Raw genomic sequence first — 19,945 nt, 5'->3', positions numbered from 1 at the left:
TATAGTGATCAGTATAATTTTCTTTTTTCTATTATAAATATGTATATACTTATATATACTACTACATACATATATAAATAGGAATACCCACTTTGCTTGGTCTTTTTCAAATTCAAAATGAAAATTTAAAAAAAAAGAAAAGAAAGGAATTGTCTTTATGTCTTTGAAAGATGAGAGACATCTTCATGTAGAAAAACTTTCTTCCTTTCACCTCAAAAGGAAAAAAAAAGGTGAGAACTTGCTATTTTTTTCAAGGTTCAGGTCATTGCAAAATAAACTCATTGGGATATATGATTTCTAGGTATTTTTTCTCCTAATTTTGGTATATGGTAGCTATTTAAATCCTATATAACTGAATTACACCAAATATTGTTTTTAATATCAAATTTAACCCTTCAATAATGGAGAAGTATTTCTAAGTACCTATGTATTCTAGGCATCATGCTAGGGAGCTGCATGTTCAGGACCTTCTAAGGCTCTTCACAAGCTTTTTAAAGTGACCTTTCATCCCTGAAAGACAAAAAGTCAAGTATTAAGAATAGTTGAGGCTATGAATATTTCCCTGCCTGTAGCACCTCTTTAATACTATAGGTTGTGAAGTAGGTACTAGTCAGCATCTTTTCTCACCAGGATTTCACTATATCTCTGCAATCATAGGTCTAATCCAAAAAACCAAAGCAGACCAAAAACTAAGAGGGGGAATTATTGTTGAGCACATTGGTTGCCATAGTCAAATATATGAGCACAAACTCCATCTTTAGGGGGTATATAAGATGCTAATATTATAAGATGTGACCATTATTTCTTTAGGAAAGATTCTATTCATCCGTCCCATTTTTTGAGTTTGGAATACTACATCTTTCTCAGAATTGGCACAAAATAAGTAATGATAACATATGTAAATACATATATCAATATATATGAATATATAATATATATAATATAGTTTTAAGTTTTGCAAAATACTTTCCTCATAATCACTATGGAAGTTAGCTAGCACTAGTATTATTATCCCATATTACAAATGAGGATGTTGAGACTCTCTGAGATTAAATTCTTTATCTTTGATGATATCACCATTGTCTGAGTTACTCAGGCTTTGAAACCAATGACTTGACTCCAAGTCCAGCTTCTATCCACTGTATTATATGACCTTTCAATCTAGAAACACATAACAAAGTCAGGGACACAGGTCATATTAGAAATAAGGAAAGACTTCTCAAGTTACAACTGGATCTAAAAATGTAAATATTGGTAAATTAGTTGAACAAAAATTTGGACTGGACTAAAACAGAGAGGCAGAAAAATGTCTAAGTCAAACCACTTTATTACTACTTCTTAATCTTTAAGATATCTCTGAATGGTCATAAGTATGGCTGTGACAAAGGTAGTGCATCTTTCTTATAACATTTCATCGTGGCAGATTTTTTCCTCATTTTTGTCATCAAAGTGACCAGGGGAATCAAGAATCAGCATCTGTAATGTCTGCAATAAGTGTGCAAGCAATCATTGATGGAAATTCCTCAGGAAAGTAGACAGAGTGGCAGTAGAGATATTTTCAGTAGATATGAGGCAGGTTAAGGGAACTGTTTCAGTTATCTCAAGGATGGATAAAGATTGTGTAGAAACTGCAGGAAGCAGATCATGTTTCTACATAAGCAAGCAGGAAGCTATCATAGAAATAACAAAAGGAATTAGTATCTTCCTTCCATGCTCACCAGGGCCTTGGGCTTCATCATTTGGCCATTTTGGAAAGAGTTGATCAGGAAGCGTGCTTTCCTATGAGTTTGCTCTCTCTCTCCTCCCACTCAACCACCCACGAAATGTTCTTGTTGCTGTCGGAATCTGCTGTGCAGGCAAGGAATTGGAGAGATTTATCTATATTTGCTTCAGTCAGCCCTGCTGAAGCTTTCAAGATTATACTGATTTTGCAAAGTTTCTTTTTCCCCCATCTGACCCACCAGCAAATTAAGTAAAGACCCTCCTGTGATATGAATAGATTTGGACCTCTGAGGTAAATAAGTCAAGATCTTAAGATAAATAATAAACAAATTAAATGATAAAATTCTCTAATAATATGTTTTTGTGCTAATTATGAAGTATCCCCACTCTCTTATTTGAGGACCAATAATCATATTAATCAAACACATCAATTAATTGATTTTGATTCTATTTGAGGCAGTCGGGGGGGAAACTCATATATATTGACTATATTATACACCTGCAAGATCAGAAAATTACTGTAATTGAAGCAGCATGAATGATTGCTAAAATGAAAAAAAAGATACAAAGAGCTAATTGAAGGAAAAAAGCTCTTGCTGTCTTGCTTTAGAAATGTCATCATGTAAAGGAATATGGCATTGTTTGAGAAAGTGAGAAAACATAATTTCAATTTGAATGAGCCTTATTTCCATTTAAGGATAAAAAGGAAACATCAAAAGGCAGAAGAATAAAACAAAAGGCAGTTTCACATATAATCTGTATGGTAGCAAGAATCCCAGATTAATTTTGACTTCCTGGTATACCCATAAATTCCTCTTAGCTCTTGTGGTTGCTCTCCTCCTTGGCATTTCTGTTTGTATAGAAAACAGCTCAATATAAGGATAAAACATTATAAGTAATGTCACATGAAGGCTTGTCTCTAAGTTACACATTTTCCAGGTAAAGTTATCTGCAAAATAAATTTGCCTCCCAATACAGCAGAATGTTCAGGGCTCCACAAAATGGTGCATTGCAGTGGGGAGCTCCTACTGGTTTTTCCTTAAAGGTTAAAAGTCCTTTTTCTCCCCCTCTTCTTTGCCTATGAGTGGGTGGTATTTTAATCAAGTTCCCAAGGCATCTAGCCTTGTTAAAAGTGTTGCATCCTACAGGGGGAAAAGCTCACTGTCCTTTTTCTGAAGTATCTGAGGAGGGCTATACTGTTAAATTGTCATTTCCCTTCTGCAGGTACAGGGATGGCATTAATGAGTAAGGAAGAATATCACTGCACAATCCCAAGTGTGGCTAACCTTTCTTCAAATCCCCTTTTCATAACTTGGCTTCTTATATGATTAAATGATCTTTTTAAAGCTGAAATTTTTAGGGTTAAAATATTTTTATTTGTTTATTTGCTTGAATGCTATATATCATGGTTGCCCACAGAAAATAACTTGCTTCCGAGGCATCTGTGCTGCCAGTAAAGGAAAGTGTGCCTTCTCCAAAGTAAATACTTCAGTGAGGAGTTAGGTGCCAAGACAGCAGTCATTTAAAACCCTTCTGAACAAAGTTCACCAAAATATCCGGTAATGATCAATTCTGAATGAAGAATGGGTAGCCAAAAGAACCTGAGAGATCTTTCTCCAAGACTCACTGCTGTGATACTAGAGAGTGCTTGGTCCTGGGGAGATTGTGAATAAAACTTTTTTGTTTTCTCATTTTGTTTGTTTCTGTCTTGTTTATGTTTGCAATCTGAGGGAGCCTTGTTTAGGGAGTTAAGGATTCTAAGAAGAACTTCCTTTTTAAAAATAAGGTGATTTAAAACTGGTTAGCATAAACATAGCGTAGAGAAAATCTGCTTGGTCACTTAGATAAATTGTAGAAAAAATCTCAATATTGTATATATTTGATATGGATAGTCTATAAATTATAAGTATAATAATAAACTTATGTGAGTTAATAATGAAATTTATTGCTATTATTGCAGAGGACATATCAGAATATTGCTTGATCTTTTTTGCCTTCATATATTCTTGTTTTTATGATTTGCATTTACTCTGTAAGTTTTTTTCAATGTTTTTCAATAGAAGTCCTTCAGGAATTTTCTTGGACCAATGTATTGCTGGTAATAGTTAATACATTTACATTTGATCATTTTATATTGCTGTTAGTGTGTACAGTGTTCTCCTGATTATTCTCATTTAACTTTGCATCAATCTGTTCAAATGAACCTTTCTTGGTTTTGTTTCTTATTCCACATTCTTCTTTTAATTTTAATTAATTTATTTTGAATTTTGCAATTCCCCCCCAATCTCGCTTCCCCCCCCCCCCCGACCCCCAACAGAAGGCAGGTTGTTAGTCTTTACATTGTTTCCATGTTATACATTGATCTAAATTGAATGTGATAAGAGAGAAATCATATCCTTAAGGGGGGGGAAAAAGTATAAGAGATAGCAAAATTACATAGTAAGATAACATTTTTTAAAAAATTAAAGGTAATAGTCGTTGATCTCTGTTCAAACTCCACAGTTCTTTCTCTGGATACAGATGGTATTCTCCATCTCAGATACCCTAAAATTGTGCCTGATTGTTGCACTGATGGAATGAGCAAGTCCATTAAAGTTGATCATCGCCCCTATGTTGCTGTTAGGGTGTACAAACAATGTTCTTCTGGTTCTGCTCATCTCACTCAGCATCAGTTCGTGCAAATCCTTCCAGACTTCCCTGAATTCCCATCCCTCCTGGTTTCTAATAAAACAATAGTGTTCCATAATGTACATATACCACAATTTGTTCAGCCATTCCCCCAAATGATAGACATTCACTCTATTTCCAATTCTTTGCTACCACAAACAGGGCTGCTATGCCTTCATATATTCTTAAAGCTATTGTGGACTATCTGGGAGCAAGGGGGTTAAAATAAGGTAACTGGTTTTTATAAATATACTAAAACCTTTATAAATACCAGCCTATCAGTTTTTCTTTTTACCCTATGGTTGATCATAAAATATGGCTAACATTAAAATATATAAACCAAGATACTTATATCTTTTAGCCTGTCACTTTTGGCAATTTTTAAACTGATCTGTCAGACAAAACAGAATTCTCTTCTCTTGATGGAATTGAACTTAAACATTTGGTGGATTTAATTTTTCATCAGACACAGGAAATTTCCAAGTTTCATTTCTCTCTCTCCCTTCCTGTTTCCCTCCTTTCTTGCCTTTCTTTTGCTTCCCTTTATTTTCTTTTAATTTAGGTTATACTTGGCAGCCTATCTTCTTCAAAGCAAAAGCCTGTTTTCATTTTTGATAATTCCTGAAAAGCATTTTACAACTTCCTGAGGAATTTTTGGTTTCCTTTACAAGTCAGGCAGATGGTTTATATTGCCTTAGGGAAGGTGTGGGCATCACAATTTTTGGTTTACCATGAATCAAGCAAAAAATTACACGTCAGTCTTTCTGTCTGTCTTAAATGTCTGCCTCTCTTTTTCATGTGGTTGAAAATGTCAAATGACATTCTAAACCCAGAATTGATTGTCTTTCCTTTGCCTTTTCATTTCTCATTAGATTTTCAAAAAGGAGTAATCAGTAGTGTCTTAGTAAATGCTAGTTTAAATCCTTAACAGTTTAATGTTTACTGAGAGATAACAAGGATAATACCTTGTATCAGATACCTACTAAGCACAAAGTACTGGACTTAGAAAACAAAATAATGAATCAACATTGACTGCTCAAGCAGATAAAAAAATATTTGAGCAAGCCCTGATATTGTTCAGTTCTATGGTGCTGTAATCTACTCTTTTGTATTTTATGATGTAAAATTGCTCATATATCCCTGTGAGCCCCAAATGACTTCTATTTTCATTGGACCTGTGTCCTGGACTTCCGGTTCACAATTATAATCTAATGGTCATACATAATGGTCCACAGAATGAGCTAATGAGGTAGAGCCAATACCAAAAGCTATTACATGAAGACTAAGAAGTTAGAAGCCCAGAAAGGATGGGAGACAAATGTACCATTTTGGGGAACATATTGAAAAGTGGGATCATATCCCTGAATTTCCTCAGAACTTTTAAGTCTCTGTTGTTCTGACCTTAGCTGTCAGCAAGGGCATGTCAGTTATGTCTCACATATAACTAGCAATAGGCAACAGCTTTCATAGAAATGTCTCAGGGTATCTCAAAGAACTTTATACCTCTTTCTCACCTAGATTTTAGAGTGTCTAAAATTCCACTGTTATAAATTCATTCCTTTTGACATTGTGTTTGGATTGTACACTTTTAATATGCAAATTTTCCTGGGAGAAAAATAGCATATTTTGAGTTTTAAAAAAAGACTGGAATATGATCAGGAGACTAGGGATCACAAAACTATACTTGCTGAATTCTTTGCCATTAGAACTGACTGTGTGAGCCTGAGTGAGTTCAATTTACCCATCAGTAAAATGAGAAAAATAGAATTGATGTATTCTAATGTCCTTTTTTAATCTAACATTCTGTGATTCTATGAAATGATTTATACTAAATTGTTAGTGAAATAGCAGATCACAAGAGGAAATGGGCACTACCATATATGAGGAATAGGTTACAAAAAAGGAATGTGAGAGATTGTAGAATTCACCTGTTTTAGTCGTGACTAGAATTGCCTCATTTAAACTTAATATTAGCAGAAATAAGGAGACCTAGAATCTAGTTTAAGCTTCAGCTGATTATATCAAGTGCTCATTATAGACACCGCAATGTATCTATACCTTATGTTTTCCCTCTTCATTGCCTCTGATCATGCTGTTACCCTGACTCCACTCACCTCCTCTACCCCAAATCATATCCACGTTCCTTTTCTAACACTTTCTGAGCCCCTATAATTTTCATTCTGAGCATATACAATTGGCATCTTTATGTGCCAATGAATCATGCAAGGTTTTGTATCATTTCTGGTATTGCTACATATATATTGTTGCTGAACTTCTAGTTGGCTCTTTAATGACCTTTTCTGCCTTTAGATTAAAAGAAGATAACTTCCAATTCTTATCATCCATTAGATCTTCTTGAAGACTAAATCCTGGGATCTTTAGGGTTTCATCATAGAACACTTTATACAGGTAAATCCTACAAAACAAAAAACAGTTTTGCTGGAAGAACCAGAGATTTTCTTTTCAATTTAGTGCATTTAAAAATTATTTATTTTTAAATTTTCAGTTCCAAATTCTCTCCTTCCCTAAAACTCCTAAAAGCAATGTGGGGCAGCTAAGTGGCACAGTGAATAGAGCACCAGCCCTGGAGTCAGGAGGACCTGAGTTCAAATGTGACCTCAGACACTTAATACTTACTGAGTGGCATAACCTTGGGCAAGTCACTTATCCCCAATATCTTGCAAAAAACCTAATAAAAAAATAGGGAAGCGATGCAATACCCGTAATACATTTGAAGTCAGAAACATAGAGATGCAATAGAAATCACTAAACATGTTGACTCTAAGAGGAAATATTAATTCTAATGCAAATATAGATCTTTCAAAAATTATTCCCAAATAATGAAAATATGCCATGTAATATTTTTTTAATTGAGGCACAGAATTATTCATAGAAAGAAGGTAGTATTGGATTAGAATTGATTCTCCTGAGATGGAGAATACCATCTGTATCCAGAGAAAGAATTGTGGAGTTTAAACAAATACCAAAGACTATTACCTTTAATTTTTTTAATGTTAACTTTTAATGTAGTTTTGCTATCACTTATATTTAATTTTTTCCTTAAGGATGTGATTTTTCTCTCAACACTTTCAACTTAGATAAGTGTATAACATGGAAACAATGTAAAGACTAACAGACTACCTTTTGTGGGGGGTGGGGGAGGGAAGCGAAATTAGGGGGGAAAATTGCAAAATTCAAAAATTTACAAAAAATTGTAAAATTCAAAAAATTCAAATAAACTTAAAAAAAAGAATTAGTACCTGTCCTTGGTCTAGTGCAGCTGACCTAGAAATCAGACGACACATTTGTTTCCCTACTTCTACAGAGAGAGAGAAAGAGGAAGCAAGTACAAAGCTAGGCTTCCACCTGTCGCCTCAATTCTGGGTCAAGGCGGAGCTAGGACAGACTAAGGTTGGAGCACGCTACTCCTTCTTAGCACCCCAGATGGTAAAAGACCCAAAACACAGTCCAGCAAGAAAGGGGGGAGGGGGAGAGAGAGAAGAGACAAAAAGGAACAGTACCAAGGCTACTCCTTCTTGTTGCCCCTTCCCAGAAAGGAAGGGGGAAAAAAAGTCAAAAGTGAAAATTTCAGAAGCTATGACTCAGGTCCTATCTACAATGTCTGGTCAAAGAAAAGCATGTAATTCTAGTCATGGGCTTGCTTCTGTAACCAAAGACTGAACTCTAAAAATTTTCCTTTGGTATTTCAGCATAAGGACAATTATAGACAAGGTATCTGACAAAATCTTCTAAATTCTTTTGGAATATTTTCTGCATTTGAAATTAGATGAAGAAATCGACATGTCTTCAAAAAGGGTGAGACAGTTGGAAGCCTGGGTTCAGAATTTAATCCTACTATTTCTTACCTTTGTTACCTTGGTGTAATGGGAAGATTTGAGTGAGACTGGCCCTCTGTTAGTTTAGGTTGCGGTTGGAAGGTCAGGAGGCAGTCACAGTACACTCAATCCTCAAAAGGAGGATTACTTAACTAAAGCATAGAAAGGCTATTTAGTTTAACAAGTACTTGGGCAGACTACTTAGTTTGGGCAGGTACGGTCTCCCCTCACCTCCATGTGGAAATGCATCTAGCAGGGTGTAGTGATTCAAAAGTGCCTGGCCGAGCTTTTTACAGATATACCATTTTAGGGTTTTAGGTGACTTAGAAGTCATATCAATGTAACCAGGGACTATCAGAAAGCTCCATCAAGGCAGCTCAGCCTTAGACTTCTAGGTTAAGGTTCCAGAGAGAGCTCTGTTGCCTTTCAGGGACAAATGCCTAATTTGTCCTAATTTGGGGCTAATTAGGATATCCCCCCCCATCCCTATATTTGGGGCCATTCATTTTGATTATCTGAACATCACTTTGATCATCTCTAAAATGATAGTGTTGGATTATATAATATATAAGATTCCATTATGGTCTGTGTTTCTGTGATCCTGTAAAACTAAATTTATTAGTGCACCTCTTCTCTATCCTTTCTGTAGAAAATGATTCAGTCATAAATGATTCTTCCCTGAGTTCTAAAAATGAATTATCTAAGTCATACCATATTAAAACAAAAGTAAACTTTGGTTTCAAAAAACAATTTGAACCTTAAATTTCAATAATTCCAAATTCTAGTAATTTCCTATTTTATTTTTGATTAATCTGTGTTTTCATCAATGTAGGAACTCCCAATGTTAAGATTTGCACAGGGACTTACTGTCTTAGAGAGTTTTCTGGAGCACTGAATGATTAAGAGACTTGTCCAATTTATATCAAGGCAAGACTTGAACACTGGCCTTAACAAGTTTGATAACTGAATTGTAAATTACTTAAAACATAATTTCAAGAAAGCTTTTATACTGAATATCTTTTAAACCAATGTCTTTTCAAAAAGACCAATATCATTTTGAATCATGGAGTTTTAATTCATTTAATTATTTTAATCTTTGAATCAAGTTTTTATTTGCAAATAGACAATCCACATATAAACACAGTCATTTCTAAATCAATCAGTAAATATTTTAAAATTCTACTCTACGATAAGTATACATTGTGGATATGGGTACTGGGGAAAATTAAACTGTCTGCCTAGTAGCAAGCATTAAAAAAAAAAATTGTTAAACTCTTGCTATGCACTGCCAAAGTATTCATTTGAGTCACCAGGTTCAGTCTAATTATTTGTTTTTTTTAGATTTTTCAAGGCAATGGGGTTAAGTGGTTTGCCCAAGGCCACATTGCTAGGTAATTATTAAGTGTCTGAGGTCGGATTTGAACTCAGGTACTCCTGACTCCAAGGCCGGTGCTCTATTCACTGCGCCACCTAGCTGCCCCTCAGTCTAATTATTAAAAGACAAAAAAAGAAAAGAAAAGAAAAGAAAAGAAAAGAAAAGAAAAGAAAAGAAAAGAAAAGAAAAGAAAAGAAAAGAAAAGAAATTGCATACTGTACTGGTGGCATAAAAGTACAGCCAGATGTGAAGTGATTTATCCATTGTCCCATCATGAATAAGGAAGAAACATAAAAAGTGAATACATATACCCATGCACACACAATTTTGGGTCTATACTAATTTTTTTTAGTTAAAACTTTAGTACTCTGTGGTCAAAAATAGGATCATAACATTTTCCTCTTGTAGAAATAGCTAGGTTTGTACTTGAATTTTCTGAGCCTTTGTTTTACTATCACCAAATATATAATTAATTCTGTATGCTTTATGTCTGGAGCATTCATTCCACAAACTTTTTGTTATATCAAAAAATCCAAAAAAAAAATAGCAAGTCATAAAAATTGACCTAATATCCAGGCTAACTCAAGAATGCCCACCCATTGCCTTGCAAAAAAAAAAGAATGCCCAAAGATGGGGCGGCTAGGTGGTGCAGTGGATAAAGCACCTTCCCTGGAGTCAGGAGTACCTGAGTTCAAATCCGGTCTCAGACACTTAATAATTACCTAGCTGTGTGGCCTTGGGCAAGCTACTTAACCCCATTTGCCTTGCAAAAACCTAAAAACAAAAAATTCCCAAAGACATGTTTCATCAAAAGAGTAAGATGAGAGGTGCATGGTTTCTACTCCATCTGATGAGGCCTAAATTGTGAGGAAATTCCAACCAATAAGAATTCTACATGTTGTCTTTTCCATCTAACTCAGTTTTCAAAGTGAACAAGTTTCATTTCAATTCAGTAACCTGTATTACAATTCTGGACACTAATGGGACAGGCCAAATGTTAACAAAGATGGCCTGCCCTAACTAGAAGAAAAAAAAAAATCTTCTTTAGGCATTGAGAGCAGGGAAAAGGTAAGATTTTATCTTTCCCCAGAGGGAAAAAAAAAAGAAAAACATGAATGGTTAACATTGGAAAGTTTTGGGGTTTTTTCCCAAGATATTGGAGTCTCCAAAAATCTAGCAGAACCATGTGCAAAACTTTCTGGGAGCAATATTTCAGGGCAATTTTGCTGTTTGACCATATGTAACTAATATAGGACTAGACCAAAGTAAACACTCTGCATATGTTTGCTGAATAATGAATAAAAATATAATAAGAATAATAGCATTTATGTAGCCCTTATTATGTGATAGTCACTGTGCTAAAAAAAAAAAACTTTATGTATTATCTCATTAATGCCAAATATGACTCAGGTACTCCTGACTCCAGGGCCAGTACTCTATCCACTGCACCACCTAGCCGCCCCCAAATATGATTCAGACATTCAGTTGACTTAATCCACTGGATCTCGGAACTCCTGAACTGAAGAGATTCATCGGCCTCAGCCTTCCCAGTAACAAGGTTTACTGGCATGTGCCATTATACTCATCCTGATAATACAATCTTATGCTACATTAAGTTGGAGAAGTATAGAGATGATAGTACCTAAAAGTGTGTTCTGGGAGACATATTTAAGGGATAGTGTTATTAGAGAGTGATTTCAAGAGGACAACCAAATTAATGAAGGTCGCCTTAGGAGATGCTTATCCTTGCTAAGGGTTAACACAGAAAGACATGATAAATATCTTTAAACAAAATTACAAAAGAGGAATTGGATTTGTTCTTCTTAGTGCCAGATCTAGGATCAGTAGACCCTAAGTTACAAAGAGGTAAATAAAATTTAAGCCAGATATCAGGGGGAAAAAACCTCCTAAAAATCAATTCTCTTCTACCACTTCTGCTTAACTAATTGCTTTTTTTTCCCCTTCCATATAGTAAGCATATGCTGTTTTTAAAATTGAATGTAAGTTGGACCTTACAGAAATTAATTTTATAACTTCTTTTATGTCAGTAGGGCTCTAGTCTTGATTAAATATAAGGCAATCATAAAAATAATCCAAAATTGTTGGGTTAAAATGTATATATATATATATATATATATATATATATATATATGGAGTGAGTGATTAGTTTCAGATTCTGTGTTTCTTTTAATTGATGGTAATGCTAATCTAATATGAAAGGCTTATGTTCATTACAGTATTCAAAGACTGCGCTAACATCTAAGATAACAGCACTAAAATATTCTAAGGTTGTAATGATTGGTACAATAAAATCCCACAGATGTATGAAAACATTGTTCCTTGTCACAACATTGTCATTTTAAATAATATGGAGCTCAGTTTTTGAAGCAACTGAAATTCATGACATCTTTTAAAGAAATGTCATGAAAATCCTTCTCACCATGAAACTTTTCAAATGAATTTCTCATTACTCAATTATTTAAATGTTTTACCTCACTCCAGTCTGGTTCCAAAATCACTGTCTTTCTGCTTTATCTGTGCTTAAGTGCTCTCGGAGACCAGATGACTTAATGATGAACATTTCTTGCCTTTGGACTATTATAAAAATTTTTAACTTTTTATGTATTATGTATGATATTTTTCAATGTATAAAATAAAATACATAGGATTAAAAAGAAAACCAATTATCTTGAAAAACAGTTATTAAATTTTAAAAAATTGTTCAAGAACTCCAAAGTTAAGAAGTCATGTTCTAGATCAAAATTATTAAATTGGACTTTATAGCACCAAATATCTTGAAGTTGCCCAGATCCCATGTCTCCTACTCACTCAGTGACGGAAACTGAATTCAGGAGTCATTGGTCTGATGTCACAGCTCAATAGCCCTCTTTTCATATAACAACAACCACAACAACAATAATGATGATGATTAGCATTTATATGGCCCTTTAAGTTTCAAAAAAGTGTTTTATAAATATTATCTCATTTTGTCCTTACCACAACCATGGAAAGGAGGTACTATTATCATCCTCATTTTTGTTTGCTTTGTTTGTTTTTTGCAAGGCATGGGGTTAAGTGACTTGCCCAAGGTCACACAGCTAGGTAATTATTAAGTGTCTGAGGCCAGATTTGAACTCAGGTCCTCCTGACTCCAGGGCTCATGTTCTATCCATTGTGCCACCTAAATGAGATGCCCCCCTTATCATCCTCATTTTACTGTTGAGGAAACTGAAGCAAACAGAGGTTAAGTGAATTGCCCAAGGTCACACAGATAATTTCTGAATTCAGGTTAGACCTCAGATCTTCCTGATTCCAGGCCCAATGCACTATGGTATCCTAAGGCTGCCAGCTCCAAAATGATCTATATAGTCTTTCGATGTAGTTCTTACCACTGGTAGAAATCTTAGGCCTCCTAGCAATGAGATCATACCTATTGGCATGGTAGAAAACTAGCTGTCCTCAAGTCAGAATACATGTAATGTAATGTTACTCACAAAAATAAACTCCCCTAAGTCTCAGTTTCTTCATCTGTAAAGCTTACAGTATCCACTCTGCTAAAGCAGCTCGGTGGGAGTTCAAATCTGGCCTCAGACATTAGTTGTGTGACCCTGGGCAAGTTACCTAATTCTATTTACCTCAATTTTCTCATCTATAAAATGATCAGGAGAAGAAAATAGCAAACCACCCTTTGCCAGGAAAATCCTAAATAAAATTGCTTTTAAATATTTCTTTACTTAAAGCTGAAATCTTCATATTTACAGCTTCTTTACATTATTTCTCTATGCTGTTCTCTCAGGTTAAGATTAAAAAGGCCATATCTAAGGTCAGTTCCACTAGACAACTCTTCAAATATTGGAAGAGAATTATTATGTTCCTCCTAAGTCTGCACCTCTTCATGCTAAACAGTCTCATTTTCTTCTCAGTCAATCCTGCTACTTTGACATTTACCCAAGACCCTTCATTATTCTGGTGGCCTTCCTCTTGATCAGGATCTGGGGAATGTCTGACCCATGGATCATTTGTTCTGATGCTGACTCAGCAACATAGGCAGGCCTTGAAATTCAATAAATAGGAGTTTTTTAGAAGTGAACTAAATACATTTTTGACCAACTGTAGCAGACAAATAATGTTATAAATATTCAAATGGCCCTTGAAAGAAAAAAAGATTCCTCACTCCTGTTTTAAAGGCTGTTCAGTTGATCAATGTCCTTGTTAAATCTGTCACCTTGAAATGATCACCATGCTTCAGAGAAGTTTAGGCCATTCACCATATCTGAAATGTACTCCCTCCTCACCTCCACCTTTTCGTTTCCTTCAAGTCTCAGTTTAGGCAATTCATTCCACATGTAACTTTTCCTTGTTCCTTTGGTTCCTGGGACCCTTCTTTTCTGAACAATATTTGATCTATTCTACATGTCTTTCCAAATATATTCCTAACTCTTACTAAGTAAACTTCCTTTTTAACAAGAAATAACAAAAGATTTTTTTAAAACAATTTAGCTAAAATTAATGAACACAAACAGATTTTGACAATATATATAGTGATTCACAATTATGGTCATGTACCTATCTCTGCAAGAGAGACATAGACAAAGAGACAGACAGAGACAGATGTTAGAGAGGAAGGAGAAGAGAGAGACAGAGAGAAACAAAGAGTTAGGAGAAGCATTTTCTGGAACTAAACTTGACCATTAATAATTATAGTCAATTTTTGTTATTTTTCAAAATTATCCAGTTCTTTTAAAGTTACCTTAGTATTTATTAGTCTTATATACTAGTTTTCTGATTCTGCTTATTTTTATCTGCCTCTATATAAATCTTCCTTTGATTCTCTTTCTTTATATTCATCATTTCATATGGCAAGTAACATTCTATTACATTTACATATCGCATTTTGTTTAGTCATTCCCTAATGAAAGGCCATCTACTTTCTTTCCAATTCATTACTGCCTCCAGAACTACCACTATGAATATTTTTGGTATATATGCAACCTTCTTGTCTTTAGCTTACTTGAGGTATATAATTCCATTACTAGGTAGCAGTGGAATTTCTAATTAAAAAGCATGGACGTTTTGGTCACTGTATTTGTGTTATTTTAGTCTAGGGTTATTCTTTTGAAAACGAAGTAGACAGCACAAAACATTTGAAACAATGTTTTATTTTCTTTTGGCATCAATAAAAATAAAAAGTCATGAAAATTTGAATTAAAAATATACATGGGCAAATCACTTCATTTCTGTGGAGCTTATTTTCAACATCTGCAAAATAAAGCTGGCAGGAGGGGGAGGGAAACTAAGACATATGGTTACTAAGGTTCCCTCCACTCCTAATTCCTTATTACACTTTTGAATTCCAATGTTTGTCTTTTTCTCAAATAATTTTAATATCATATTACTGAATTCTCCTACCCTTGGTTTTTTAATAGTTCATTAGGATATTTCATTTTGTCTTTATGAATATTGTTCATGGACTAAACTCAAGGTTATGAAAGGGAAGAAAGTCACTGATTTCCCTAACCACCCGCAATTAAGTAAGTAAAAAAAAAGAATAAGTAAATAATTTTTGTGATGTAGTAGGCCCATGCATTATTAGGCAATGAGTAGTAAGATTCATCAACAAAATTGAGAGGCAACAAAAATGTCAGTTAGATAGCTATTAGGTTTTGTTTGCCATAAGCATTTTACTTTTTCCTTTTATTTAGGATATATGTCAAGAGAAATTGCTTTTTAAGAGAGATTCTAAGGAGGAGAAACAAATTTACCTATTTCTTACTCACTGACAGTAGGAAAAATGAGATTTTCCTAAGATTATAGTACTATATGGGGTGGCTAGGTGGCGCAGTGAATAGAGCACCGGCCTTGGAGTCAGGAGTACCTGTGTTCAAATCCGACCTCAGACACTTAATTACCTAGCCGTGTGACCTTGGGCAAACCACTTAACCCCATTGCCTTGAAAAAAAAATCTAATAAAAAAAAGATTATAGTACTATAAATGACTCCCTTAATAGACTATGGATTTCCAGACATACCTTGCTAACGTAAGTGTCATCACTCTTAGAGTGAATCTACATAAGAATGTAATTTGATATTTTTTTTTTTATGGTATAGTAACAAGGGTCTTACTTTTGAGATAGGGTATAGTATACTAAAATGAGTCTGGGTCAAAAGATTTGGGTCTGATTTGGGTCTAATCCCAAATCTTTACTTGCTTTGTGAATTTAGGCAAAATATTTAAATTCTCTAGGTTTAGTCTCCTTATCTATAAAATGTGAGTTACCACAACTAATATGTAAGAGGACTTCTAGCTCTAGCAAACAGGAAATAGGAAAATATAAAAAGAATGGCTTTAAAAGAAAGCTAATTATTTTTGTATTTTTATCCTAGTAGAAATCATACATTCCTACAAAAGACTGCTATACTTTTAAAAAGTCTACAAAAATCAGGCAAATTTTGATGTTCATCTAGTCTAGTTTGGAAAATGATGTGTGTGTGTGTGTGTGTTCTATCAGTCTTTCTGGGTACATGCATATGTGTAGATAACCCTGCCCCCAGCAGTATCATGTGAATGATCCTGTTGAGTTATATAATTATCTCAAAAAATACATCATTAAAATTAAAATGTTGAAATAAATGTATGCAGAGAGTTTGGGGAAAATTAATTAAAGGATCATAGATTTAGATTTAGAGCATATATTTAGTTTTAGCATATCCCCTTCATTTTGCAGATAAGAAAACCGATGTTCAAACTGATGAATTGAGTTTTTCATGATCATACAAGTAGGAAGTGACAGAACCAGGATGACAATGTTTGTCTTCTCATTACAAATCTAGAATTCTTCCCATTGTAACTTGTAGCTCTATATTAAGCATATAGAATTTAACTGATTCAAATCATTCTTGAATATACTTTATTTTTAAATTTACTTTATGCTTGTTAAATTACTTTATGTCTGTCTGAAACAGTAATTATTTTTCAGCTATAATAATCTAACTTTTTTATTTTAGAGTATGGTGTATACAATTCACCAGCAATATTATGCCCAAACAATAATTTATGATGTCTCCTTTTTACAAATAAACCTTTAATATGTGAACAGCTCAAATTATAAAGCTAAAACCTTCAGTAGTATGAAAAGGATACTGAATTGTAATTTTAGAGACGAAATTAAAGTAAGAATAATACTGCTTTGAACGTGTTAAGGATATGCTTTTCTGGAGACTATTGGGAGAGGGGTTGTGAAACTCATGATTAAAAAATAAAAAGATTTTTAAAAGATTCAAGGAGAGTTGGAACATACGCTATCTTGAAATAGTTTTTCATATTTTCCTCAGTTTGTTTAAAAAAGGAATATAATAGAAAAGTCCTCAATAATTACAGTGGTAGCGATGAATATGGAAAAGCTATAAAAATGTAATTACAAAGCAAAGTCAGTACAACATGCATTTTATTTAAGTGCAATTTTTCCATTTTATTGCATTTACATGATACAAAGACCAAATTGTAGCATTGTAGAAAGCGGATTTAAAATTAAACTGTTCCAGTTTTCTAAGTAGAAAGCTATGATAAATTAGCATAAGAGTTTGGGCTCAAATGACTACTTTTGTCATACCTATATTTCCTCCCATTTTAATTTCTAATCAAAAGCCCAGAGTAATGAAGACTTTATTAAATTTTCAAATTTGGAAGCTTTGTTCATGATTTACCTTTGTCCCCAAATCATTTTGCCTTTTCAAATTGCCTATCCACCTCTGTGTATCTTACCTCCTCCTCCTTCCCCTTTCACTTTCACTCACTTTCTCTCTGTCCTCTGTCTCTCTTTTCTGCTATGGTAGGATTACCTTAACTTGGTTGAAGATCCCCTATCTAGCAATTAGCAATGCTATTACTTAGTCTCTTTTTAGCCAAGAGGAGAAAATTTGAGAAAAAAATAAAATATATGTGTTATTCCTAATGTACATTTTAAAAGACTGTATTGCCCCAGAAAAAGGAATAGGTTTGATTGTTATTGCCATCCTTCTCATTTGAAACTAATCAATATTTTTGCATGGCCCCACCAATTAGTTCAGTGGTTATCACATAAGAGACATGAAATACTTATTGAATGAATGAGTGCATATTTGCACAAAATCAGAAGCAAACCATTTACCTCACCTGAGTCTTGACTTTATTGTTGTCTAATTCCTAAGAATTTTTTTAATTTGTGGCATCAAATCTTCTCATTCTTCATATAAAAAAGGTTCTTTTCAAGCAGATACAAAGGGATTTCTAATTCCCTATTCTTCTACATAGCACCTGAAGATGTGAAAAAGAAGCATAAGTTTGATGAACATTCTCCTTTCAAATGTTTCATTTGTTATATTTCTCAAATGCACTGTCTCCAAATCATGATGCAGCTTTCTTTGCAATAATCCTTTTTAATTAAAATAATGAAAGAATGTTTGTAATTTGTGACTATAAAGTTTACAAGGAAGAAATAAAGAAAAGTAAAAGGAAGACAATTCTGAGAAAATGCAAATGAAGACATGTAAATGTCTAGTTATAGCCTTGATTCTCTAGTGCCCATATTCTCAAAACTTCTAAGCAAGTAAACATATTCTATGTCCTATCCAATTAAAAAATTAGAGACCCTGATGAGCAAATGATTTTGCCATTTTTATAAGGTTTAACAGTCACCTTTTTCAATTAGTACACCATTTGTAAAGGTGCTAGAGGTTTTTCTTACATATTATCCTGTCTATCCTAATTGGTTGCAATCTCCTCGAAGGCAGAGATAATGTTTTCTATTGACATTATGCACACAGTAGATTCTACTTAAAGGTCTCATGAACTTTGATCTACTGAGCAAACTACTTTAAATATATATATATATGTACATATATATTTAAAGTTATATACATATAAAATCATATATCTTAAACACTTTTATGATTTCTAATTAGAAATTGATGACTTTTTTGAAAACAGTTTCTGGTATGATAGGAAATGATAGGAAATTTACCTGAAGTATTCAATCAAATTAATTCAATTAAAAGCCAACCCTGACATATTAAAATGTAGCCCAAATATCAATATGTGAACTTCTGTTGCCTAGAATTTGGGTCAGTTGCCACACTGGACCATTGTAATTCTGACTTTCTTCTTCCCACCAGAACTCAGCCTCTGATTTCTTATATAGGTGAATTTTCACCTTTTTTTTCTCAGAACAATATCAGAATAAGGCCAGCTCTAAACTTTTTTTTATCCCATATCCTATCTATCACTCCCCTCTTTACAAATATCTATGTGCTATTTTGAATGTTACCTTCTTGAAGTCAGCTAATCTCTTATTTGTATTTATATCTTGGGACTCGCTAATTCATCAATCCAATCACCCATCCATCAATTTATTCATGTAAAGTATCAGCTTGTCCTGGGCAGAATGGGAGAAGATTATTAACTAAATTCAGTTAATCATCAGTTGATAGAGGTTAATTATTCATAGAAAATGTATAGAATTAAACTTTCTGCTCCATTTTCCTTAACAAAATGTTTCATATTCATTTTTATGTCTTGGGATTGCTGAGTCTAGCTTTTAGAGAGGCATTTGATAAAATTTCTCATCTTATTCCTGTAGAACAGTGATATGTGGGTTAAATGACAGTACAATTAGTTAGATTTTTAAACTGTTTGAATGGCAGTATTCAAAGAGTGGTCATTAATTCTTCAGAGTTTTTTCATTAGAAGATCTCAAATGGAATGTCCTATTGATCATTGTTTGGTCCTTTCCTGTTTCATATCTATATCAGTGTCTTGGATAAAGGCATGAAATGTTGGCTTAGAAAATTTGAAGATGTCTCAAAGTTCAGAGAGATAGACAGCACACTGAATGACACAGTAGCCAACCCCAACGATATTGTCAAGTTACAACATAAGGCTAACTGTAATAACATAAAATATAAATAAATGTAAAATGTTTTATTCTGGCTCAAAAAATTAATTTCATCAATAGAAAGAAGGGAAGTATAATGATAACTGAAAAATAATTTGAAATTTCAATAACTTAATTTGGTATGTCTAGTTAGTAATTTCATGAGAATGAGATGAGAAAGTGTGAACAGATAGCAAATCATCTGAACAATAATTTGGAATTTAATAATTTGATCCAGAAGCTTAATTTGTACATGCAATGTGACAATCAAGAACTCTGATGTGATCTTAGATTATACTGAGAAAGGTACCACAATGCTCAGGACTAGGAAAGTGATAGTTTCTACTGGCCATCTAGTATGTTGTGTTCAATTTTAGGCACCATATTTTAGGTATAATATTAATAAGCTAGATAATGCTAGCAAATGATTACCAGTA

At 33.7% G+C, this 19,945-nt stretch overlaps 1 protein-coding gene and 1 long non-coding RNA gene across 13 annotated transcripts in view; one reads left to right on the top strand and one right to left on the bottom strand.

Moving 5' to 3' along the window:
* The window catches only part of MAP2 (microtubule associated protein 2), a 344,929-nt gene that overhangs the window by 226,145 nt on the left and 98,839 nt on the right, over positions 1 to 19,945 (top strand). Inside the window, exon 6 of one of the 12 annotated variants that reach the window (XM_074191476.1) lies at positions 6,739 to 6,798. The exons of the other annotated variants lie outside the window; for them this stretch is intronic. The gene's annotated coding sequence lies outside the window, so the exon portion shown is untranslated. The remainder of the gene's footprint in view (positions 1 to 6,738; positions 6,799 to 19,945) is intronic. 12 annotated transcript variants of the gene reach the window in all.
* LOC141490998 (uncharacterized) lies at positions 1,749 to 19,126 on the bottom strand. Its single transcript, XR_012469421.1, has 3 exons — positions 18,903 to 19,126; positions 17,753 to 17,893; positions 1,749 to 1,845 (listed from the first exon to the last, which is right to left on the bottom strand). It is a non-coding gene; the product is annotated as an uncharacterized LOC141490998 (long non-coding RNA).

The sequence above is a fragment of the Macrotis lagotis genome, chromosome 6 (genome assembly GCF_037893015.1).
Source record: "Macrotis lagotis isolate mMagLag1 chromosome 6, bilby.v1.9.chrom.fasta, whole genome shotgun sequence".
NCBI classification, from domain to species: Eukaryota; Metazoa; Chordata; class Mammalia; order Peramelemorphia; family Peramelidae; genus Macrotis; species Macrotis lagotis.
The sequence above is the reverse complement of the archived record's forward strand: the minus strand, read 5'-3'. Positions and strand labels throughout refer to the sequence as shown.